This window comes from Sycon ciliatum, chromosome 11 (assembly GCF_964019385.1).
Source record: "Sycon ciliatum chromosome 11, ocSycCili1.1, whole genome shotgun sequence".
Classification (NCBI taxonomy): domain Eukaryota; kingdom Metazoa; phylum Porifera; class Calcarea; order Leucosolenida; family Sycettidae; genus Sycon; species Sycon ciliatum.
The window spans coordinates 8,669,554-8,696,548 of NC_088653.1; the positions used below are offsets into that span (position 1 = coordinate 8,669,554).

At 48.4% G+C, this 26,995-nt stretch overlaps 1 long non-coding RNA gene across 2 annotated transcripts in view; it reads left to right on the forward strand.

Annotated features, from left to right (window-relative positions):
* Positions 1-26,995, forward strand: part of LOC135827523 (uncharacterized) — a 154,299-nt gene that overhangs the window by 60,901 nt on the left and 66,403 nt on the right. For both annotated transcript variants that reach the window (XR_010555478.1, XR_010555479.1), the window contains exon 2: positions 25,467-25,565. This is a non-coding gene — a long non-coding RNA (uncharacterized LOC135827523). The remainder of the gene's footprint in view (positions 1-25,466; positions 25,566-26,995) is intronic.

Here is a 26,995-nt window from a genome sequence, read left to right on the forward strand (position 1 = left end):
AAAACAGGAGCAGATTGATGGCTTCCTGAGGATCGCCTTTTCTGGTCAGACGAAGCGGAACGACAGTCTTCCCATCATCCGATATGCCGAAAACGTTGACGGCGAGATCGGCATTGTTCTGCTCCAACGTCGTGATGGCACACATACTAGCTGGAAACTCTACACCGGCAAAGTTCAGCTCGTCGACGTATGGAACGTACTTCGTTGCACGATTGTAGTTTGCACCGACATCCTCGTGATGTTTTGCAGCCAGCAGAGCCCACTGCAAACATCGATTGTCGTTGCTGATGATGTTGAGGCAGGCTGTCTTAGCCTTGATGTGCTGGGGGAGTTGGATGAACGTTCCACCTCCCGTCGGCACAAATTTCGACAATTCCAGATATACGGCTTCGACGTGATCCACGATCCACCCCGATCCATTCCGGACAAACTCATCGATTTGAGCATCGATCTCTGCTGCAGCACTATCCAGTTTGTACCGAACATCATCATCATTCAGGATGATGGTGGTTCGCGTGCGCACGAAGAAGCTGATGAACACCTTGTCACCGGTGACACCATCCTGCTTCAACAAGCGCAGTTGAAGGACAATAGCTACTTTGTATCTCCCAAACTCGAGGACGTCATCGCGAAGCAGCTCACTGAGGCTCCTGTCCATCAGCTGCAACAAAACGCTAGCATCCTGGTACTCTCCAGCACCAAGATTGCAGACGTAGTTCCTGAGCATTCGCGCATTATGCTCGAGCTCGAACTCGAACATTCGCATCACTCGGCTTGGTTGGGACATCTTGTAGCTAAATGTACTTTCAACTAAACAAACTTACTTTCACCTTTCTTCATCGAAGGAAAATAAATTATGAGCAAGTAAAAGGAAAAGCATCTAGAGTACTTCGCCCGCGTTCTGTTTGAACCCGTTCAAACTTGTCGTTGGTTCTAGTTGATTCCAGAAACTTCCGCCTGATCGGAGTACGCTGTGCGTACTCTGAGCATCGCGAGGAGTAGGAAACCATCGACATTTTGCTACTCTCTCTGATTGCTGCAGACCAGGGAGTAGTAAATGTATAGTATTTTACTACTCCCTGATGCAGACAGCGCGTGCGCGCGTACTCCTCGTAACCTTTTGACCCGCGTACGCGAGGGTTCGGGCGCGCTTTTGATGTGTATCCTGTACGCGGGTCTCGTTTTGACTGGCTTTGTGGTTTGATGCGTACAAACTTGAAAATTTCAAACTCGTCGGGGCAAGTGGTGTGTACGTACATGGAATCAATCTTCATTTCCTCAAATCATTTCGTAGTGACGGTGTTCCTTTTTTCATGTAGTCCTGGAATTATTTTAGCCTAGTCGTTTAGTCGGACAAGAGACGGACATCCCTCTTCATCTCCTTGCAGCATTGCTTCGTGCAAGGTATGTGATCGTCGGCCATTGCATGTCTATCGGATCGTAGTCTGATTCCATATATAGATGCAGATATTTATTTTTTCGTAATTTTCAGCGTTTGATTTATTTTTTCGTAACTTTTCATCGTTTACAGCTGCAACACTATCGTCATACATCTGCGCGTGTGAATGCACATGTGCATCTTACCTGGTGATGAGCTTGACCCTCCCCCCGATTGAATTGTTGTATAAATTCATGCAAGGTGAGTAAAATAGTTTACTAAGTCTTGCTGTTAGGTAAATCGGGGGGAGGATTTTTTTCCACCGACTCTCCAGTACCTGTAGACACGTATGTGATGGGGTTATTACGGACGTCATCAAAGAGTTGATGGGGGGTTGCGATGGTGATTGGGTTAGCATAACGATAGGATCTGTACACATAACAAGATTTGCTAATAGGGTATATAGGACCTGTACGCACACACACACACATATAAGAATAACGATAGGATCTGTGCACGTAACAACTAGATCTAGGACATATATAGGACTTGTACACATATAAGATGATTATTAGGGTTTGCTGAGTGTTGTTGTTGCCGTTGTGATCTGTAGTACCTGCACACATAAAAAGAGTAGAGTTGGCATGGTAATAGGATTGTCATGGTGATAGGGTTACTAGGGTTATCGTCTATCGAACTATTAGGGTTATCATCACCAGAAAAATTAGGGTTATCGTCATGGTGATAGGGTTATCAGGAATATTAGGGTTATGGCTATCGAGATTATTAGGGTTATCGCCATGGTGATAGGTTTAGGTGTTATCAGAAATATTAGGGTTATCGCCATGGTGATAGGGTTATCATCATCCGGAATATTAGGGTTATCGTCATGGTGATAGCCCTAGGGTTAGGGTTATCAGGAATATTAGGGTTATCGTCATGGTGATAGCCCTAGGGTTAGGGTTATCAGGAATATTAGGGTTATCGTCATGGTGATAGCCCTAGGGTTAGGGTTATCAGGAATATTAGGGTTATCGTCATGGTGATAGCCCTAGGGTTAGGGTTATCGCCATGGTGATAGGGTTAGGGTTACCAGGATTATTAGGGTTAATATGCCCCGATTTTTAGGGTTAAAACGTACAGATTCACCGTAAATCGCAAAAATTTAGGGTTAAAACACCCCGGTTTTTAGGGTTAAATCGCATTACGTCATCGATGATGTCATGTGTAAAACGCTTCGATTTTAGGTTAAATCGCAAAATTTACCGTAAACCGCAAAAAATTAGGGTTAAAACGCCCCGGTTTTTAGGGTTAAATCGCATTACGTCATCGATGACGTCATGTGTAAAACGCTCCGATTTTAGGTTAAATCGCAAAAATTTACCGTAAATCGCAAAAATTTACCGTAAATCGCAAAAATTTAGGGTTAAAACGCCCCGGTTTTTAGGGTTAAATCGCTATGACGTCATCGATGACGTCAGTGATATGGTACCCGCCTAATACTTTCTACTCTTCTTGTCAGTTCTCTGCTTCGGAGAAAGTCTCGAAGTAACAGCGGGGAGCTCATGGCTCTAAATTATCAATTCCCGGGTTTCGGCACCAGTTTGTGGTGGCATAAATACAGTTTGAATTTCCCGGCCTGATTGCCACTCACAAAATACTGTATGACTGAAATATTCTATTCGCTGAGTCGAGAGAGCACTACAATTGTAGCTCTATCATTACTGGATTATTTGTTACTGACATTAGACACAGAGCAACACGGATTGGACTTGATCGTCGTCAGACGTACCATTAGGATAAGAAAACTGAAACTCCTCGAGTGTAGTCAGCAAGCAAAAAGATGATCGCCAAAGGATCAAGCATGCGCATGAAAACTGCCAGCACTGCACATCGCCATGGCAAATATGGCGATAGACAAAAAAGGAGAAAAGTTACGTGAAACATTCAAACTGAGTTATTTTAGCGTTCGCGAATGTTACGTAATATCGAATTCACGACAACCGCGGCCAGCAGCTGCCCGCCGGGGGCTAAACTAGCATACTGCCCACCGAGGGCGCCCGAATGGCTAAACTAGCCGACTGCCCACAGAGGGCGCGCAAATGGCCGCCGAGGCCAGCAAACTGCCCGCTGAGGGCTAAACTAGCATACTGCCCACCGAGGGTGCTTAAATGGTCGCCGCGGCCAGCAAACCGCCTGTCGAGGGCTAAACCAGCAGACAACCCATCGAGGGTGCGCAAATTGCCATCGAGGGTACGCAAATTGCCACCGAGGCCAGCAAACTGCCTGCCGTGGGCCGATATTATCTTGCCCGTCGAGGCCACACAAACGGCCACCGAGGCAGCCAATCGCCCACCGAGGGCTCACACGACTGCCTGGCATCAGGCGTCACAACATAAAGACATAATAGGAGGCCCGTTTGCCCCAAAAATATAGTAGTCCTAGAAACTATGGCATCCTGTTCCCCGCAACCCACGACGAGCTAGCTTTGTGGCCACGGCTGCAAGTGCAGCGAATTACTCACAGTAATACCGTGCCCGTGCAGGCATACACACATTAGTTCTCATGGTTATCATGGCGAGAGCCGCTCACTAACTTACAAGCTAGGCTGCCTGCCGCACGTTATGTTCGCATGCAGAGCTTCTCCAGCGGCCCGCCGGCTTTACTTGCCATTCACATGCCTCATGCTGCGCCATGATTGAAGCGCCACCGATACGCATGGAGTGAGAGCTGACCTCGTTCGTCCTCAGGGCTAGCTGCAGAATCTTGTTCAGTTCCTCCCTGGTCAGAAACCGGCCAAACCCAAACACAAACACAGGCTCCGTCGCCTCTCTCTGACCCGCAAGGTCTAGATAGGCGGTCAGGGCACGCACAGGGCAGAAGTCGTCGCGCGTCTCGCCCAGCTGTACTTGGCTGCCATCACCCAGCTGGGCTGTCTTCGTCACCCGCAAGCGGACGACTGCCGATGATACCTGGACGCTGATCTGCTGCCAGGTTAGCGTGCGTGTGCTATCGACTCTTGTTGCATGCGGTGCCAAGAATTCACTCGCCCGCAGGAGGCCGTGGAACGCTGTCAAGACACTGGCCCAGATCATTGCGCGGTCCGACTCGCTGTAGTTGGACCGGAGTAGGAAATGCTGTAAGTCGGCCAGATCTTGCCCAGTGAGACCTCTCCGCCTCGTGGTTGGGGGACCCTGCCTCCTCTCAAGGCCCTTGAGAACTGCAGAAAGACGGACCGACTGCATGCAAGTCACAGGAACACTCTTGCACAGCAAATGATACCGTACCACTGACAAATACACACGCACAGTCGCCACACACCTCGTACAGGATAGCTCGGTAGCAAATAACACGATATCCTCATTGGAGGGTGCAAGGGGATTGACTATATGTGTAACGCAATAATCATTGAAGGCATCAATGCCAGTGGAGAACATTCTCGCTGAGCGTTCCGACACTGAACCTGCTACAAGTGCATCAGCCTCAAGGCCTAGAGCAGCACGGTCCAGCAGGGGCATGGCACTGGCGAAACAGCCGCCGTTGGCGCCAGTTGACGGAAGCGGGTCAGCTGCAAGTGAGAAAGAGCATCAGCAATGCCGTTATTCCCGTAGCTATGCAGAAGACGTTACTTCAGTAACGTCTGGCGCTAGCCAGGGTTCACACAGCTTTAATTTGGTGTTTGTGTGTTTGTGTCACGCCTGGCGCTATCCCGTATCTGTCCCGTACCGTACCGTACCATCAAACACAGCTGGCCACATACAGCTGTGTTTGTGTGTTTGTGTCACGCCTGGCGCTATCCCGTATCTGTCCCGTACCGTACCGTACCATCAAACACAGCTGGCCACATACAGCTGGCCGCACTATTCAAATAGGGCTTTCAAACGCAAGATCATAACGTGAAGCAACTTGGAAGAATGAGTATGAATGCGAAGTGTATGGAGGAATGCATGTGGGGCGATAGTGCGGGTTCGAATCCCAGGTAATGCCTGAAACAAAATAGGAGAATGGAAAAATTTATAACATCCCTTTTCTCTTTTTGCCGTCATCAAGGCGGTAGACGGTGTCGTATTACCCTCGACCGTACCTGTCCCGTACCTATCCCTATCGTACCGTACATTCAAAGACGGCTGGCCACAATGCATATTCAAATAGGGCTTTCAAATACAAGATCATAACGTGAAGCAACTTGGAAGAATTAGTATGTATGCGAAGTGTATCGGGGGATGCACCATGCATGCAGGGCGATAGTGCGGGTTCTAATCCCAGGTTATGTCTAAAAACAAAAAGTAGAAACTTATAAGAATTTATAACATTAGAAAGGAAAAGGACATATGGAAATGAGTTAAGAGTAACTCTCCATCACTGGAACTAGATACTATATACAGTCAAAAAGTGCAACAACTAGGCACAAAACTGACAGAGTACTGAGACATTCATTCATTCATTCATTCATTCAGTTCATTCAGTTTTGTGCCTAGTTATTGCACTTTCTGACTGTATATAGTATCTAGTTACAGTGGTGGAGAGTTACTCTTAACTCGTTTCCATATGTCCTTTTCCTTTCTACTTTTATTATTGGCTCAATACCCGAGTTTCAAATTTATAACATCCCTATGCTTTTTTTTGTCTAGGTCATCAAGGCAAAAAAGCATAGTGTAGGGCCCTGAGCTTCCAAGCTCTCTCGTTAGTGCCAGCAATATGGCGGATATACAATATCAAATTGCGCCTAGCAGCAACAGCTAACATAAAGCGGATCAACGCCATGGCCTGCTTGTTCCTACATGAACCATTCTTCCAAGCTCAAACTACCGTCTCATTATCGCAATGAAACAACAGCTTCTTCCCTGCCCAGCACGGACCCCAAATGCAGCAAGCTAGACCAATGGGAACCATTTCCCTAACCATAATAACGCTTAGCTGAGGAGATCAAACTCCTCCGGCCACTTCCCAAAAAAACAGTCGCCCTGGAAGTAGCCCCCGTAGCCCTCGCCGGAGGCATCTGTGAACAACTGGAGGTCAGGAGAACGGGACCAGGGCTGGTCGTGGAAGAAGGACTTCCCATTCCAGTCGGCCGCAAAGCGATGCCACCAGGCGATGTCAAAGCGCGCTGCCTCGTCGATCGCGATCCGGGCAGACATGGCGGAAGCCGCTGTGCTGAGGTCAATGAGGCGCCAAATGAACGTGCGGCCCGCGGGGACCACCTTGGCGGCGAAGGACAGCGTGCCAATGAGGGACAGGAGCTCACGCTTGGAGCAGTCGGTGCGCTGGAGCCAAGTTGCCAGAGCTGTGTGGAGGGCGGACAACTTGTCCTGGGGGAACCGTGTCACCTGCTCCACACTGCCAACTTCGATCCCCAGGACAGTCATCACAGTCGTTGGAGGGACGACCTTGTCATGGCCGGTAGCCACTGGAACGCCCAAGTTCTCAAACACGGTTAGCAGCGTCGCCTGTTGAATGGCTGCGGTAGATGACTGAGGAGAGGGGCTAGGCGGGGCAACGCCGATGTAGTCGTCCAGATAGTGTTTGAGGTCGGCCAGGGAATAGTTGTGCGGGAGTATCCAACATAGCGCATCTGCCAGCAGGTTGAGAAGAGCTGGGGAAGATCGCAGCCCGAAAGGCAGCACCTTGTCGAAATAATACTGCCCGTCCCACACCATGCCTAGGAGGGGCTAATCGTGTGAGTGGACAGGGATGTTGCGGAATGCGTGGCGGATATCCACTTTGTATATTTAGCGCGCCCTTGCCGTGACGGATCACGTGCCCCACGACGATATCCACAGTAATGTACTTGAGGCTGTACAGGTTATTGGGAATGCCATCGTTGATACTAGCGCTGGCCGCCACAGATGGATGCACTGTCAGGCGGTGGCCACCCGACTTCTTCGGAATGACACCGATGCCAGCCGAACGGGAGTTGGCGAACGGGGGTTGCCTAATCGGACCGGCCATATGACCAAGCTGAATCTATTTAGCGAGGTAAGCAGGGGAAACAAATGCCGAAGCAAGATTCTCACAAAGGAAAGAATAACGGGACCGTCATTGCCAACTCTAAAACCATAGCGTTAACCATCTAACAAATGGGCAACATATGCAGGATCAGGGTGTGCGACTAATTCAATTTTTAATGCCTACAGAACAATTGGAGTGTGAGGGGTGTGCGTGGGTAAGGCAGGGTGTGTAGGTGTGTGCGAATCAAACACGAATGCATTAAAAACAAGTGTTGGTGGTGTGGCTGAGACGTTTGCAGAGCGGGATGAGAACGAGCGCCTGGCCTGTGAAGCAACGGGTGTAAATGTCCTGGTCAACCACATCCTACTGCACGCTGGGGCTGTGGGTGAGTTTCCGACGGAACTCCTCATCGTATTGGCACACCGCCAACCACCTATATCGTTTCGCCGCTTGGATGATACGAAGCTGATACGTGATCAGCGACTGCGCCCTTGCGGGTTGGGTGTCGCAGATCACTGCGCAATACACTGACCACGCCTCCAGCCAAATGGGCAGGTTCTCCAGCTTGCGGCGGGATGACAGGGACAGGGAGAGAACTAGCTGGCCACTGTCCTTTGACACCTGGACTCGCTTCGTGGCTGGCTCGTCCGCGAGGGGGTGATGAACAACGCAAGCTCCACATATTTCCCGCGCAGCACTTTGTCGTACGTACTGCGGGGCAAGTGGTCAGTCACCCCATTAGGCCTCGGTCACACTACGGCAAAAATGCTGCGTCAGCGTCAGAATCATGAGCTTTTCCATGGCAACTGACGCAAACACGGGAAATTTGAGAGTCAGACGCTGCTGCGTCTGACGTGGGGAAATCGGCTGCGTTGCCTCCCTTTGTTGCCTCCCTTTTTTTCGAGATGAGTCTGTGGACCTCAAGGCTGAGGCTGCTCTACTCCGAACCTGGTGGAAGAGCGAGGCGCTTTCTGAGAAGAAAATGATGTTGAAAAAGGACAGTAGTATGAGTGGGTCATCGCTCAACTGTAGCCTGTTGACTTGTGAGTGTTGTTGTTGCCACCAAAAGCCCCAAAAAAGGAGAACCACTATGACGAAGTCAGGAGAAACACAGCTGCGATGCGGACCTTTCTTACCTGATCCATGACACTACAACTGAAAAGGGCTTCAAATAATTCGAAAAGAAACAACAACAATCGTACATGGGTGGACCTTTCGTCTTCTTGTAATAATGAAAAATCAATGAAAAATTTGAAAATTTTGTGCGATAATTGTTTTGTATAATAAACAAAAGGCCGGTTTCCGTTGGAATCCATGTCGTCATTGAGTTTCCCTGGTGATTTTGTGACGTTGAAAAATGCGTCAGGCCGCGGCAGTCATGAGCTGCAAAAAAAACACTGTGTGACCCCGCGACTGCGTCAAGTGCTGCGTCTTGACGCTGCGACCAGCTTCAAACTTGCCGTAGTGTGACCGAGGTGTTACCGGACCCAACATTGACAGCACTAGGGTTACACACATAATCATTGTATGCTAGACTGCTAGAGATATTCACACTGGGAGTAGGCACACGAGAGCTATGGATAGTCACACCACTAGGGGGAGACAGCCCGTCGACAGCAGTCGACGCAGCCACAGGGGCAGGGGGGCTACCACTAGGAGGCGCACGTGTGGATCTACTACTACACATACCCGTACCTGTGGGAAACGACTCCTCCACTTGCACCTGAGGATCGGCAGTGTTGGCAGGGGCAGCCGGGTGGGACGAACGGCGTGTGGACTCCGCCTGACCCGAGGCTGCAGGGGCGACGGCTCTAACAGCCGCCTGGACCTATGTGGCGATCAAGGCCTGGAGGGTTGCCATTTGGCCAGGAGAAAAACCGGGCGCCGGAGCTGGCGTTGCCGAGGGAGCAGGGGGTGCTGCAGCAGCAGGAGGAGCTCGCGCAGCCATGCTGCGGATCGCGACACGTCGAGTGCTCATCTCAGCAACTAACGGAGAAAAGGGAAAACCTCGGAAGGAAAAAAAACTTTCACTGCAACCGCAAAGAACGCTCCTTCGCACAAAGACAGCTCAGCAAAATACATCTCCAAATAATTAGACGCCGCCTCCACGACTGTCCATACAATTTTGACATGCCACACGCTGCGCATGGGGCTTAGTCAGGAGGTGGTCACGTGACACTCACTTGCAGCACTCCACCACATGCGTGTGCATGGGCTAACTTTGCTGTGCAAAGCCCACCTTTTTCTCGTTAGTTGCATGCAAGAGAGGCAATGCGACAGAAAGCAAAGCCCTTTGTAGTTATCTCTCTCACACTGGTAATGGTCTGCCATTGGAGTTGAAATGCTAAGACATAATCCTTATTTTGCTCTTCTGTGTAGTGTGGAGAGGGCAACGAACATGTAGAGCTCACTTTCATGCAGTAGGCAAGGCTGTGAGCGCTGTGCGATAGGCCGTAAATCTGACGAGATATTTCGAGTGCTATTGTTTGTTGCGAGCGCTTCGTCTTCGATGAGTCCTGCCTCTTTCCTGGCAGGTGCCCTCCTATAGGACCAGCCACAAAGTGACGGTACTCACCTGCAGCCGATCAATGTTCTATTGCACAAGAAGATAGCGTATTCGCCAAGCCAGTGCCACGCCAAAGACCATCACCGTGTCACACCGTCGGAACGAGTTCATGATGAGAAACATCATTTGTGCGAGCGTGATGAAGAACTATTCGAAAGACAACATAGTCTTTACCCCCGGGACGACAACTATGCGCACGCCCTGCAAGGGGAGAATGTCACCAGCGACATCAAAGAAGACAACAGCAGTATTTCGGAAACCTGGAATCAGCGGACGTCGTCAAGCTCCTCCGCGACCCGGTACATGTACAGTATAGGTGACATGTCGACACGAGCGTGCGGAAACACTGCATACACTGCAGTAATGTTGCGAGAGTTTGCGGCAGGAGTCCAAGTCGGGAAATCCATCAGCTCCAAAAGCTACCTGTAGGTGGGCGATCAGACTCCAGCTTCAGACTTCAACAGTCAGGACTTGTAAATACCGGTAGTTGAACTTTGTGAAGCAGCGATCGAGAAGTTAGTTGCAATCGTAGCTGTTGCAGTATGTCGGCGCTATGTAGCTTGTATTTTTCAAGGAGAGTTGATCGCCACGCGAATGGTTCTCTCCTCGCCGAGAGGTAGCTGGCCTCCAAACTTCGTCAGGGTCTGCCTAAGGTAGCGGAAGTCCTATTAGGTAGAAATGGTTCAAGTAACGTGTAATGTTTGGTGTGGCCAAGCTTGCCTGCTAGTGTTTATATTTTATTTATTTATTTATTTATTTTTCACTGAATACCACAGAACCATCAGATGCTGCCAAGCGTAGTGGTGGCATATTGGATGGAAGAGGGGGCGGGGCAAAAGTAACTCCTCTGACCAAAGGTCTCGGATTCATCGTTACTCATGTGTGCCGATACGTAGGAGAAAAGATTATGTGCATCCAAGAGGGAAGGACATTTGACAACGATAATGGAGAGAATTTGGGATTGAGATAATTGTGACATAACACAATAGTGAAAAACAGTGCACCGTGGGTTAGGAAGAGGGAGAGAACTGATAGTCGTACAAGGTATGATGACTGGGAGACACAAGGCAGGTTTAAGGCTGAGCGAAGGGGATCAGAGAGGGGTAGAAGGGAGCTGGAGTTCTGGTGAAATGCATATGTAAAAAAAATTTGACTGGTGAGTTCCTGTCGGCAATGTCCTCACACGCATGGCTTCCGCGGAGAATCTGTTCAGGATGACAGGATCAACCAAACTTACCTCAACCTGAATGTAGGTTGTCGATGACAGGCTTTGGTGCGGTTCGCTGAGCAGGTTCTTGCTGAAAAACACTGTTGAAAAAGTCACGAAGTTTTTGTATACGGAGGAAGTAAAATGAAAAAAATGTTTTCTCGTGACTATCATCAGTGGAACATTTTTTAATTTTAAATGTTGGGTTAGCTTTTGGGCTTACCCTAGTTAACGATAAGACCGATGCGCTGCTCTCTATTTCGTGCTGCGACTGAGCTGGCTTTACAGGTGCACTCAACTGCTGTGCATGCGTGCCCAAATCACCTTGGGTAGCTCTTGCTGTGCTCACCTAGGCTTGTGCTTTCCTTTGCAGTGGTACTGAGCAGCCACCGGAATTTATTTGCTTGGAGAACAGAATTATTCCTGTAGCTATGCAAAAGAAGTTACATCAGTAACGTCTGGCGCTAGCCAGGGTCCACACAGCTTCCAAGCTCTCTCGATTATTGAGACTCTTTGTAGTTCTCTCGCAGCCATTTACTGCACGACAAACATGTTGTCTACCTCTGAAGCATGTCGTATAAAAGTGTCGGACTTCCGGGCCGAGCTGGAAGGCCGTGGGCTCAATTCGAGCGGAACAAACCCAACACTACTTGCCCGTTTGCTGCTCAGTATCGAGGACACGTCAAGCACGGGAACCTCTAGTCCCGTCGGCCATGGCATCCTTGCAGCGGGCGCCAGAGCAGGAACAAGAGCAGGATCTGGAGAGTGTTGCGGCAGCCGCTCCGAGTCCTCTGGTCCAAGACCGGAGTAGGAATGTCGATTTGTACCAGATTGTGCGGCAGGAAGTACACTCCGCCGTCAATGTTGCCTTGTCGGAGGCCATCTCTCCAATGCTGGCCATCAGTACTGCCCCTGGATCTGGAACTCAACCTTCGGCGGAGTCTTCGAACGCTGGTAATCTCGCCGTTCCCCAGACTTTACGAGAGAAAATAATGAAGGGTGATTTTGTACATTTCACCCAGCTGCTGCACGATGCCATGGGAACCTCGTATTCTGCTCCACGCCAGCTTCAGTTGCAGTTCAGCAGTGGGGGCAAGTCTTTGGAAGTGGTGGAAGGTGACGCTGCCCAGCCCATTCGTCGATGTATTCACGACTTGTCGACATGGCTGGAGGCATGGACTCTCTTTATGACTGTCGTGTGGTCTGCCAACCCGTCCCGCCTGCAGGAGATGCTCTCATACCAAGCTACCATTGTTGCTGCCAACAGGCAATACTATCTGGAGGCTTGGCTGTAGTACTACAACCAGTTTTACTCTGCCATTGCTGCTCAGGCAGGCAAGCACTTCGACGTCATCGACATTAATCTGAGGCAAATTCCAGTGACTAGCCGATCAAGACCCACATGTGAGTCATGCCGCCTCGTACATCCCGCAGGCAGCCAGTGTCCCTTTCGTCCCCAACGTAGCAACCAGCAATCCTTCAACGGAGTCCGTACGGTGCCTAATGACCAACCAATCTGCCGCAACTTTAATGCTGGGCGTTGCAATCTGGGCATGTGCAAGTACGCCCATGTCTGTATGTCGGTTCCAAGTGCGGTAGGCGCCAGTAACTCTGCTGCTTTGGCTGCAAGCTACCGCGATTGTAAATATTTCTCTCTGCACTTCAAGTTCTACTGATTTCACATGCGCATGTACTGCTGTCCACGCACCTCTCTCTCTGTTTCTCGCTTCAAACTACTGCTCCGTAGCCACCCTGACAGTTCATTGGCTTCGTATGTTATTAACAGCCTCCGCTGCGGCTTTGATATTGGCTTTACCGGCAACTGCATAACTAACCAGCACTCGCCAAACCTCTCATCAGCACACAGCTCACTGGTTCCTGTAATGGCTGGCCCATTTGATTCACCCACATTCCCATTTATGTACTGCTCTGGCATTGGCGTCGTTACAAAAATGAATGGCAAGCTACACTTGATACACCACCTGTCCAGCCCTGCTGGCTCCAGCGTTAACGGCCGGCGAGCATTTCTCTTCGCAGTACATCAGCAATGATGAAGCCATTAACATCAATAATTATGTCCTCCCTGTCTCCTGTCCACCTCTATAAACTTGATGTGAAGAGCGCTTTTCGCAAAAATACCTAATTGGCATCTCCTCGGTGTCCTGTGGCAGGGGAAGTACTACTACGACCGTGTCTTGCCATTTGGGCGCCGCTCTAGCCCGGCGGTATTTGATGCCGTGGCAAACACCATCGAATGGATAATGCACCACGAATTCTCCATTCCTAATTTGTTGCATTTCCTGGACGACTACTTATGCGTGACCGCGGGTCGAGCAGTGGCGACTCGGCAGCTGGCTATTCTCCTCCGTGAGTGGTCATACCTCGGAGTCCCGCTCACACCTGCAAAGGTGGAAGGCCCGTCTTGTATCCTGACATTCATGAGCATCATGGATTGTGAGAAGATGGAAGCCTGACACGTGATGACAATTAGGCTGACATCAAGCCCCTGTTGACTCCAGCGAGCATCAACCTCACCATGTGCCAGCGCGGACTCGAATCTCTTCTGGGGAAACTCTCCTTCGCAGCAGGAGTCATCGTACCCGGCCGGATATTTGTGCGGCGCCTGTAGTCTATTTACAGTCACAACCAGCAGCCTCACTACCGCATCAGTCTGACTACCGAGTGCCAGGAAGATATTCAATGGTGGATAAGGCTCCTGGAATAATGGAACCGAAAGTCATTATTGCTTTTCCCAGATGGGACACCATCTCCAGACTTGGAGCTGTTCACTGATGCCAGCGCCACACTGGGTTGGGGCGCATTCCACAGCGGCCGCCGGCTTCAAGGGACCTGCTTGCCTGCGCAACTCGCTCACAACATTGAGTGGAAGGAGCCCTACGGTTTGGTCACAGCTTGCTACACCTGGGGCAAGGAATGGCGCCAGCTTCGTATCACAATGCACTGTGACAACAAGGCTGTGGTAGATTGAATCCGCTCCGCCACATTCATGTCACCGCCAGTGAGGACCCTGCTCAGGGAGCTGTTCTTAGTGTGCGTCCGCTTCAAATTCACCATCACTGCTGCTCACGTTGCTGGCCAGTCTAACTGCATTGCCGATTTGCTGCCTTGTTTCCACATGGAGGAATTCCGGGGTGTCGCCGCAGCTGCTCAAGCACAACCAGACCGTGCAGTGCTGCCATTCCAGTCGATGTAGTAAGGCCTTGACATACAGGCACCGATTGTCATTGCAAATTTGCTGTGCTGAGAACCTGCGTTGGATTTTATCCATCTGCCTGCCTCCGTTTATCCCCCTCATGGCTTTACCCTTTGCATGCTGGGCCCCTTTTATTCAATAGGCCGGCTGTCCGGCGCACTGACTCTCTTGGTGAAGTTTGCGCGCACAGGTCCGAAAGAAATTTATTCTCATCTCACTCCACCTTGACGGATTTTATCATCCTGGGCTTGTTGGAAAGATCAGGACCAAGCGAATACATCATGGTAGCCCTCAGCGACATAGACACACCAGAGCCACTTCCACGTCCTCTCCAAACCACTCCACCGTGCCTCGGAACTGCACAACAACTCAATATCACGTTCTTGGTCGGCATCTTCCCAAAATTCAACCGATTTTCACAATTCAAACTGCATTGCAAAGCTGAGATCCCAGGGCTTCATTTGATGTCTATCAAGCATACGACGTGCCATACATAGACACTTAGTCACTTCCACCTCCTCTCCAAACTACTCCACCATCCCTCGGAACGCCACAACAACTCAATTTCAAGTTCTTGTTCGCCATCTTGCCAAATTCAACCGAGTTTCACGATTCAAACTGCACTGCGAAGCAGAGATCCCAGCGCTTCATTTGATGCCTATCAAGCATGAGATGTGCCAAAGGGAAATCTCCCAGTACGCTCCAAAAAATTGAAAAGTCATGAACAAAAAATTCCTGTTCGCTCTGGGCCGTGAATTCCATGTTCATCTTGTCACCGCTCAGTGAATCTTTATCCTATCGTGAAGAACGTTATTATCACCGAAAAGATGAGCTCAAGACCTTTCCAACGGTTTATTGATTGTTGCTATGCGTTTATGTCTCACGGAGTTACGATAGTTTGTACACTGGTCTAAGCACTGCAATATAATGCACGAATTTTCATAGTTTCAGAGCGCATACACCGTAAAGTCGCGGATAAAAGCCGGGTTTGCATCCAAGCACATCGCGGATAGAAGCCTGAACATCAAACGGGTCAAATGCATATAAGCCTGTCGCGCGTAGAAGCCTGCCTTCTATGCAAGCGCGGATCGGGTAAGTCAAGAGTGCATGCGCGATGTACGGTGCATAGTAAAACTGTCGCCGGTAGTCAGTGGTAGATGTACGCGTGTCGCGCATATCAGTGGTGCATATACGCATGGTTTGCATACAAGCCTGGTTTTCATTATAGCCTGATGCAGAAAGCGGCTTATATGCCGCGGCTTATAAGCCCGGCTTTTATCCGCGACTTTACGGTATGCGCTTCTGGCTTGAAAAGGAATAATAACTTGTTCTTAGCTATCGTGCATTGGTGGTGAACGCTTGCTGGAGTGCCGTGTACTGGTTTTCTGGGAACAGCTTCCTCAACTAGTTATTTTGCTGCTACTATCTCTGCTGAAAATTGCGTACTTTTGGTCGGCTGTGCTCGGATGTGAAACGGTGCAGATCGTGGCTTGAAGAACATTGGTTTTGAGGCATCTACATGCACGGTCTCTTGAACACCTTTCATTTGACTCAGTGACGATTACTCGAGTAATGCAGGGACTTCTTTCTTCATTGTATCTGTACCCAGGATGCGGTGAACACTTTCCGCAAACATTTGTTTCCAAGGTAGTGTGAAAACATTCAGTTAATCTCTACCCAATAAGGAGGGACCGTCGTTTTCAACCACCCGTATTAGGACATTCTCGGTATTCCTGGCAATCGTAACTGACATTGTAGTTTCCCCAATACATTCGATCTTAGTACCGGAAAACCCTTTTAGCAGAACCGTTGATTTCTGCAATGTACGCTTATCACCACCACATTTTTGAAATCACTTTTCGTCAAAATTGACACATCGCTGCCTGTGTCTAATTCCATTTCGACAACTTAACCATTCATAGTGACCAGTACAAACAGTGGACCATTAGAACCCTTTTCAGTAGACTGAGATACATTGCACACGTGAAACAACGGTACACTCTCACCAGTATCATCATCATCATCATCATCGTACGTCGTGTCGTCATCCAACTGATGGGTATCTTGTTCGCGTTTCTTCGACCGGCAAACGTGCTCCAGATGCTCCATGCGCTTGCAGAAACGGCACTTCGTCGACTTGTGGGTACACCCGTCTGCCAAGTGACTCTCTGAACCACACCGGTAACACGTTTTCTTTACACCAGACATGCCATGACTTGTCAACCTTGCTGGTGTGCGGTTTCAAGTACAAGTGGCAGTAGAAGTACGCCTCGACCTCGAGTCTGACGACTTGACAGCATTTAGAGAGGTAGTGTCAGGACGCATCTCTGCAGCAAACTTTGCCGCACTCTTCTCACTCAGAGTAATCCTACTGATTTTCTGAAATGTGTCCCGATCTCAGTCTGGCTTCGCCAGAATTAATCGTTGCACTGCAACACTCCACAAACCACTGATGAACTGGTCCGATAGGGCTCTATCAAAATGGCTCTCACACTTGCAGTCTCCAGCACTGCACTGCAGTCGATGTGAAAAGTCAGTCACTGACTCAGTAGGAAGTTGAGTACAGTTCCTGAAAGCGTGCATCACGCTCGATCGTGATGTTTGAACCTTGTAATGATCCGTCAGTTTTCCCTCGACCTCCTGATACTTTAAATCACTCGGAGCTTTAGGTAAACAAAGAGTCTTCAGTGTGGAGTAAACCGTTTTACTCAGAAGAGAGATAAGATAAGCTGATACCCGTTTTTCACAACGAGTCTTTTCAGCCGTACTGCCATTTGCCGCCAGAACTCCGATTTCGTTTGCACAAAAGAAAAAATCCAGTTTCTCTCGCCATTCATCAAAATCTCCGCTGTCAAATGGCTCTATCATGGCCTTGGCCATGGCAATGGAAACAATTCGTAACTATCACGACTGTAGTACCAGAACAACTCTATTAATAATAATATCTTTGTCGCCATTGTTGTGTCTTCGCTCACACAAAGTACTCTTCAAGTTCACCAAGAGGAAAGACCATGTTTTTCTTACGCATGCGCATTAGGCTGTCGAAGTGCCTACGTCACACTGCCTGAAAACTCGTACTTACACGTAGTTACAAGGCCAAGTGGTGACAAACAAAAGTCACGTCACCTGCTCTTGTCGTGTTTCTGACGGTCACGGCATCACTTTGACAGGGGCGCGCTGGTGCAAGATCGCGACTTCAAATTTTGTTTTACTAATAAGTTTCTCATTCACTCTCTAGCCATCGTGCAGTGTTTTCCTGCTGAGTGTTCACCAGCACCTGAGAGATAGGAGTTCTGGTTTTCACTTGCCGCTGGACAAGGAAACGAATCCGGAGTTGGTAGGTCTCAGAACTAAAAGAAATCAGCAATCGCTGCGATAGGAGTAACGGATACACCCATCATTGCTTCTTGGCCGGCGACTACATGTAAAGCCGGATGACAGTTCAGGCACAGCAGTGGATAAGCAAAAATTCAGCTACAGCTTCTCCTTCTTGCTAAAGCGAAAACTACAAGCTCGGCGACAAGTAGCAGTTAATTTGAAATAAAATAATCTCGTTCGCGCGCTCCTCGGTCAAAAATGATGCTGTAGCTGTGTTCATTGCATGCTGCTGGCACTGGACACACGACAAGTGCCGGTTTCGTGACTTTCGTTTGTCACCACTTGGCACAGTAACTACGCGTTGTCAAGAAGCTGTGACGTCAGACTTCGACAGCCTATATGCCATGTGAACATGTAGTCATCATATAATAACTACACTACATAGCAGGAGCACTACGTGTTGGTCACAGCTTGCTGCCCCTGGAGCAAGGAATGGTACCAGCTTCGTATCACAATGCACTGTGACAACAAGGCTGTGGTAGATTGCATCCGCTCCGCCACATTCATGTCACCGCCAGTGATGACCCTGCTCAGAACCTGCGTTGGATTTTATCCCTCTGCATGCCTACATTTATCCACCTCGTGCCTTAACCTTTTCCATGCTGAGCCCCTTTTCTCCAATAGGCCGGCTGTCCAGCGCACTGACTCTCCTGTTGAAGTTTGAGCGCAAAGCTCCGAAAGAAATGTATTCTCATTTTACTCCACCTCGACGGATTTTCATCATACTGGGCTCGTTGGAAAGATCAGGACCAAGCGATGGAATGGTAGCCATCGGCGACATAGACACACCAGGACCATTTCCACCTCCTCTCCAAACTACTCCACCGTCCCTCGGAACGCCACAACAACTCAATTTCATTTTCTTTTTCGTCATCTTGCCAAATTCAACCAAGTTTCACGATTCAAACTGCACTGTGAAGCTGAGAACCCAGCGCTTCATTTGAAGCCTATCAAGCATGAGACGTGCCAAAGGAAAACACCTAGTACGCTCCAAAAACACTGCAAAGTTATGAACAAAAAAATTCCTGTTCGCTCTGGGGAGTGATTTCCGTGTTCATCTTGTCACCACTCAGTGAATCTTTATCCTACGGCAAAGAACATTATATCACCGGAAAGATGAGCTCAAGACCTTTCCAACAGTTTATTGACTGTTGCGGTGCATATGTGTCTCATGGAGTTACGATAGTTTGAACACTGGTCTAAGCACTGCAACGTAATACGCGAATTTTCATAGGTCAGAGTGCATATATGCAGTCCTGGTTTGAAAAGGAATAACGAGAGAGCTTGGAAGCTCAGGGCCCTACGCTATGCTTTTTTGCCTTGATGACCTCGACAAAAAAAGCATAGGGATGTTATAAATTCTTATAAACTTCTACTTTTTGTTTTTAGACATAACCTGGGATTCGAACCCGCACTATCGCCCTGCATGCATCCCAGGACTCCCGATACACTTCGCATACATACTAATTCTTCCAAGTTGCTTCACGTTATGATCTTGTATTTGAAAGCCCTATTTGAATATGCATTGTGGCCAGCCGTCTTTGATTGTACGGTACGGTACGAGACATTTACGGGACAGGAACGGGACAGGTACGGTCGAGGGTAATACGACACCATCTACCGCCTTGATGACGGCAAAAAAAGAATAGGGGTGTTATAAATTTTTCAATTCTCCTATTTTTTTAAGGCATTACCTGGGATTCGAACCCACACTATCGCCCTACATGCATTTTCCCATACACTTTCCCATACACTTCGCTTGCTGTGGTGTCGTGTACTGGTTTTCTGGGAACAGCTTCCTTCAACTAGTTGCTTAGCTGCTACTATCTCTGTTTGAAATTGTGTACTATTGGTCGGCTGTTTGCGACGCCAAACAGCAGTCATTGCACCCGGTTGCTGGTACTATTGCCGCTCAAGCATGAATGATTGCTTTGGCCGTTTGAAACGCCAATTGGTTCACCCTGGTTGGCTGTTTGCAATATTGATCAGGAACCTTTGCATCCGGTCGCGAGTACTGTTGCGGCTCACTCATGAGTGATCACTTTGGCTGTTTGCAGAGTGTATAGGAAAGAAGCTATGTACAGAGTCAATCGGTTTGGTGGTGGCCGATTGGCTCTGCGCTGCTCCTGCTTGCACCTGAGGTATGGGTGGTCCTTGCCACACTGGCTGCAGGTATGGGAGAAATGGCACGACGACGACGAAGAAAAGCGACGTCTATTTAAGTTGCGGCAGATATCTTGGCTGTCGCTGGTGCGAGTGCGACCACTGGAGGTAAGTGCTGCTGTCTTGGGGTATTGGCTTGGAGATGAAAAGGACACGGACCCGCCCCTGGATGGACCGTCTTCCATTGAGCGCATGTTGGGCACGTATGCCCTGTGAACTTGAGTGTGAAGGCTATTTGCTACAGGTTCACGTCGACGGTGTCCAACCTCTTCAGGTATTTGCTGGGCCGCGAGCATCCGCAGCTGGCGGTCGTATTATAGCCACAAGCTTGGGGAGAACTGGTGGTTAGCAGTCACTATCAACCTTCATCATTTTGCGAGAACTGTGGAAATACGTCCAGTGAGAAGGCAGATTTTCCCTGTGCTTCTGGTGAAGTAATATAAAGCTAAACAAACAAACAAACTGAGGGTACACAAAAAGTTCAGCAGTGCAATGTGGGGCAGCAGCCGTGATAACAAACAAGTATATCGTACAGGCCTCGAGCCAGGTAGCTGTATCGTGAACCTTGCGACACACCTGCTTCGCGTCATCTGACTCAACGATATTTAGCCGGCTATCGTTATTCGGGCTATGCGCCAGCCGGATTGTTCGGGGGGGGGGGGGGGGGGGTGGGGATGGAAGATATCAGTAAACAAACTTGAAATATCTACGAACGCCCCTCGCAAGATACATTTTTGCACAGCCTTGGGCACAGCTGGTGCAGGTGGCTGAACGGGCGGGTTGCAAGAGCCTGGGCCTTGGGCTGGCGTAGTGGCGGCAGCAGTTGCATTGCCTTGGCCTTGCGTGAGGTGCAACATATAGTACTCTCAGCAATAGGGGCAGAACAAGCCGACTGTACCTTGTCCCATACCAGAGCGCGGAGGAGGTCCGTTGAGCCCGCGTCACCTGACTTGGTCGAGGAGACATTTGTTCCGGTCGGGCTCCTGGGCTCGCGAGCCGTGTCCGCACTGTCATGTTGCTGGTTCTCGAGGCCACAGCAGACCTCACTACCAAGGGATAGCTATGACAGCTAGCGGTCTTGTAAAAATAATAAATACTTTTATTTCCTTTCGGGTTCAGGCCGCACTGGGAAAGCTCGCCGCGGAGGGCTTGGCAAGTCATTGCCTTCACAGTGTCTACAGTTAGGTCAGATATGCTGAAGAAATACAGTGTCGAGGTGACAGCAATGTTACGAAAGGAAAAGGAAAACTAAAAATGAACACTGCTGAAACACGATCTACTGTCTGCAAGAACACAACGGGGCAAGCAAGATATGTTTTCTTTTCAGTAACACAGGCTGGGTGTCATTTGCAATTATGCAGCAAAGCAAAGCGCATAACGTCAGCCTTGATTGTAGTACAAAGCTAACGAATACTAGCACAGCTTTTATGTAGTTACCCTATATTCTCAATTTATTCCCATAGCTATGCAAAAAACATTACTTCAGTAACGTCTGGCGCTAGCCAGGGTCCACACAGCTTTAATTCCGTGTTTGTGTGTTTGTGCCGTCGGCATGCCTGGCGCTATCCCGTGCCTGTCCCGTACCGTACCATCAAAGACAGCTGGCCACAATATTCAAACAGGGCTTTCAAATGCAAGATTGTAACCTGAATCAACTTCGAAGAATAAGTAGGTATGCGCAGTATATCGGGGGGGGGGGGGGGAATGCATGCAGGGCGATAGTGCGGTTTCGAATCCCAGGTTATGTCCTGAAAAAAAAATACGAGAAATGAAAAATGTATAACATCACTGTGCTTTTTTTGCCTAGATCATCAATGTGGTAGACGGTGTTGTATTACCCTCGAATGCAGAGATAAAGTTTATTTCTTTCGCTCAGGGTCCTACCGTATGCTTTTTTGCCTAGCTCATCATGCATGCTATTCGAACAGATGGAACTTTCTGCAGTACAATGATGTAGCTGAACAAGTCGTCGTGGTATGGTTGGGAATTGTAGCCGTCATGGTGGACGTAAAACACTATTTACATACACAAGCTCGGGGAGCAAAAGCCTCTCTGTCCCATACGCTGCCACATTCCAACTAAATGCAAAAACATGCACTTCACACGAGCTGACTTGCACGCATGGCCCTTTTCAAGAACCCAGAAAAAAGGTTTGTCTATTATAACGCATGTGTGAAGTCACTAGATTACACTCGCACCAGAGATGAAAGGCGGTCTAGCTGTCGCGGAAGAAGCCTAGAAGGGCAAACGGAAAAGATACCTGGCGCTATCCCGTACCGTACCATCAACAGGGGCGTCACAGGGCGGCTGTGAGTGGTATGACGGGGGTTGGGGGTGTCCCCTGAGAAAAAAATAAGTATTTTTCGGCCAACAGGGCACCTTTTAGCACTCTACAGCCGCAAAGGAGGGTTCCATTAGCACTTATTAGACAACCCCACTGCAGCTCCAAAAACATACTTCTGTTGTTTTTAGAGAGAGAAGAAGATCCTATTTTTTGGTGGGATTGAAAGATCTGCCGGTGGACCGGAGAGCTACAACACTGGAAGCAAAAGAAAGGGCTTGCGGAATCTTCTCTGTCTTCGTGGCAACAGGACTTTAATTTGCGAGAGACTTTCGTCCTGTTGCCGCAGACGCAGTTCTTGTTGCTGCTACCAAAAACAAGTTAGGTGAAGCGGGTCGTGTCGGTGAACAGCTACAGAATATTCTGTCGCTGTGGAGCAGCAGTCCAAACACTTTTCAAGGTCGGAGAATGAAGCGCGTCCCTTTTCCGTTGACAAGCGCGGCGTACGCGGGTGTAATGCATTTTCGCATCAGCTTTCATTAGATCGTCAGGAGCCAGAGGTCTAAGAGTAGGTGTCGTTGTGGAAAGAATCTAATTATGTTTTAGCTGACAAGTGACATACATGTAGTGTCTCTTGACCGTGCTGATCGCCATTTTAACACGGTAGATCTTGGAAATATTTAGTTCTGGACCCAGTGATCGCCACAAGCTCAGGTCTGTTTCTGTCAAGTTTTCAGTGAATGCGTCCATGAGGAAACCATCGTCTGGTTGTCTCTACCCGTGACTCCAACCGCCTATCGTAATGGATAGCCGCCTGGAGTCTTGGGCAATAACTAACGGCTAGTGCTAGGCATCAAGTCTGTATGCTCCTCCTTGCAATGAAAGTAATTCGTTGCGATGTTTTGGACAAGTCCGAAGATCCTTGAATTTTTTATTGCTTTTTTCGATGAATTGGGCGGACCATCCTGGACGAAAAGTGGTACGACCATGGTCGTAGTGGTCGTACCGTGTGTGATGCCCTTGATCAAAGACAGCTGGCCACAATATTCAAAAAGAGCTTTCAAATGCAAGATCATAACGTGAAGCAACTTGGAAGAATGAGTATGTAAGCGAAGTGTATCGGGGTAATGCACACAGGACGATAATGCGGGTTCGAATCCTTGGTTATGTCTTAAAAAATATAAAAAATACATAACATCTCTATGCTTTTTTGCCTAGGTCAGCAAGGTGGTACACGGTGTTGTATTACCCTCGAATGCAAAGAGAAAGTTTATAATTATAACCCAATAAATTCTGGAATCACTTTTGCCTAACTCATATTCAAACTCATTGAAACGTTTGTGCAAGACAATGATGTAACCAATCAACGGAAAAAAACATTTCCATCAGTTCCAATAAAATGCATGATGAGCTAGGCAAAAAGCATAGTGTATGGCCCTGAGCTTCCAAGCTCTCTCGTTAATAATTCTTTTTTCAAACGGGTCCAAGTAACCCGCCTCATCCCCCCCCCCCCCGCAACCCCCCCCCCCCCCCCACAGCCCCCCCCCTCAGTTTCGCTGACCTGCCTGAACCGGCACTGGAGCTGATACTGCTCAAAGCCCATAACCAACTTAATTGAAGACCAACCCATCTCAGATGCTAAGTACAGTAAAACCTGTAACTAAAGACCATCGTGACTAGCGACCAGCCTGGTACTAAAGACCACTTCGCCAGGCACGGAAGGTCTAACATTCATACATGGTTGGGTGGTGCAAACCTGTAACTAAGGACCACCTGCCACTAAAGACCACTTTCTCTGGCCCCAAGGGGTGGTTGTTAGTCACAGGTTTCACTGTAGAAGGCATCAAATCCCTATGAATTCTTCATCCATAAGGATGCGGAACTCTCTATTCCAGTGCCGGTGTTGCTTTTACTAACTAAGGGAGCATCTCATAAGTTCGCATTATGTTTGCAAACGTAACGCATTTCGAATAGACTTTACCCCCCTACCTCCCCCCCCTCCTCTATTTGAAGGTCTTATCGCACATTTTCTGTGTAGATCTACTGTACCTGTGTCCATGCCTCATGCTATGGTATGTACATGTGTACAGCATTGGGTATGTACATGGATATGAATGTTTTGCTAGTGAAGTACTGTAGTGCATCCAGTAGTTACATTCATTACTGAAAAACATCTTCAGATATCTTCAGATGTGACGTTAGACGTCCGTGATGATTTGTTGGCTTTCACTTGGCGTCTACTTTTCACCTATCTTTGTCACTACCTCAGTACCATTTGTGACGTGTAAGCTAGCGCAACCTATTCCTGTGTACCTCTCCTTCTCAGTGTGAATGATTTAGCACTTGTGATAGTTGTGTCTGGTAGGGTTCAGAACACCTCCATTCTGCACTATTCTCTTTTGTGTTGATATGTCACATTATGTGAGTTAGTTGAGTGTTTACACCTCAGTGCGCCAATATCTTTTCTATAAAATAGCATTATTCAGCTAAACCCCTTCATTCAACAACTGCTTCTCAACTGATGAGTTCCCCGTTATTATCTCTATGGAACGAAACAAGATTTGTCAGGAGTACTACTACTTGCTTTCGTGGAGTGTGGCCGATGAACTGTTCGTGCTGTGATCTTCAAGCGTCATGTGGTCTCGTCCGGTCAAATGAACAACCTATTACTATTCATAACTGAGTACAAGAACAATCAATGACGTGTAGTCATCAATGGTCATGTACACACACATAAACGTACATGTAGTTCCTCCAATTTCCCCTCCATAACAGCTGTGCATGTACAGTGTACAATGTCAATGTACTGCTGTATAAAAAGCTGGCCAGGTACACCGTTTGATCCGGCTGGTGTGATATTTGACACCTCTGAGTAGCCTGCATGCATGCATACAGTGCAAGGGTTAGCTGATCTGCAAACACAGGTAGATCCACACCTAAACCATGTAAACACAGTCATCTGAAGCGATCTAGCACATGCACAGCACAGTGTTGTACACTTCCAGAAAATGTGCGAACTGTCATTTTTCTATTCGAAAAGAGCGCTCCCCCCCCCCCCCCCACCCCCGTTTCGAAATGCCTTACGTTAGGAAAAAAATGCGAACTTATGAGATATGTGTGTGTTTGTGTATGTATATGTGTGTGTATGTATGTGTGTGTGTGTGTGTGTGTGTGCGCGCGCGCACACGCTTGTGTGTATGTGTGCACATGCACATGCGCGCACATGCGTGTATGTGTGCATGTGTATGAATCTGCATGTGTATGCATGTATGTGTGTGTGTGTGTGTTTGTGTGTACATGGTTTGTATTCATTAACGATGCTACTTCCAGGATGGTGGGACACCATTCCACTTTGCAGCATCCGGAGGTCATGTGTCCGTAATAGAATGTCTGTTGAATGCTGGACATCCATTGGAAGCGAAAACTTCGGTAAGTCAGGATATCCCTGGTGTATGCTTGTTTGTGTAGGAGCAGAAAAGAAGGATTACCGTACTTTCGCGATTAGAGCCCTCTCTTGAATAGTGCTCTATGTTGAAGAGTGCCCCAGTCTCTATGAGCATGTGAACAAAATATATAGCCCTCCCTTGGATTGTGCCCCCCCCCTCCCCCGGCTTGTTACCAAGCGCATGTGCACGTTTTGTGTTCCAGGCCATGTGATAAGGGTCGTACTGACGTAATGTCCTGACACTTCCCAGACTTGCCATTTTGCCTCACATGTCGCTGAAAGGCAACATTTTTTTAATTCTCGACCGAACGATATGAACGAACAAAATTTTCCTGTAAACTGCACACAAACCTTGCACCTAACCACATCACCCATGCGCGATCATCTTTGCATCTCTCATACTCCCTGTCGAAAGGTCCTTGTCGCGCTCAGCAGCTCACTTGTCACAAATGGTGGCACGCACAGCGCGGAGCTTCGTGCCATGAGGAGGGCCATCGTGGCCACCTTTTGTCTTCCAAATCCTTAAGGACTAGAACTGATCTCAGAAAATGCAAAATCGGCATTCTTGCACATACTTCTCCCACTATAAGTTGAATAACTCCACTAATAACTTGTAGGTCGATTTTCACAATCTCGGACTTTCTGTTAGGCTCTATCCATAAGTAATACATTTCCTGTAGACATGACAAGCATCAACGTAAATGTACAGTGAGCGAAGCATGCGTACGCATCATGTCAATTGCTAGCAAAATACACATCGCAATGCAATTCCCTCAAATTTTATCGTAGAGCACTGGGATTTTGCAAAGACCTCTGGATGCCGGTAGCATGATTTGGTCATAGCACCTGGCTGGCTAGGGACGCGCAAAATTGGGCAAATCCCCAGCTGAAGTGCATTTTACAAAGCTCATAATACAGCTTGAGATATGGCCTGACTCCAGGACCTTGGGTCGCGTTCGTTCGGGTTTCTTCAAGACGACAGCTGAGAGTTTTCTGTTGGCGATAGATCTCAGTAGTATGTATAAAGCCGGTTCTGTGAGAGGTACATGGTTCAGCCCGAAAAGCGGGGTACTATTGATAGTACCCCATTTTTGGGGTAAAAACCGGGCGCCCGTTTTTTACGTAAAAATGATTTTTCGGGTGAAGGGTGGATTGTACCCCACCTTGCCCCGGATGGGAGTGGGTATAAGAAGTAGATACATTGTTGGATAATGTTTCATTATGGAGATGATGATGTGGGGTGAAGATGGATTTTGAATTTGAGATCTTACGTGCCTATGTACGTGAAAAGAGCCTTTGTGAAGAAGAAGAACAAAAAGAAGGAGAAAAAGAAGAAGAGCAAGAAGGGGAGGAAAGACAGTGTCATCATCTCGATAATGTTGTTCATGAAGGATGATACGTATGTTCTTCTTGT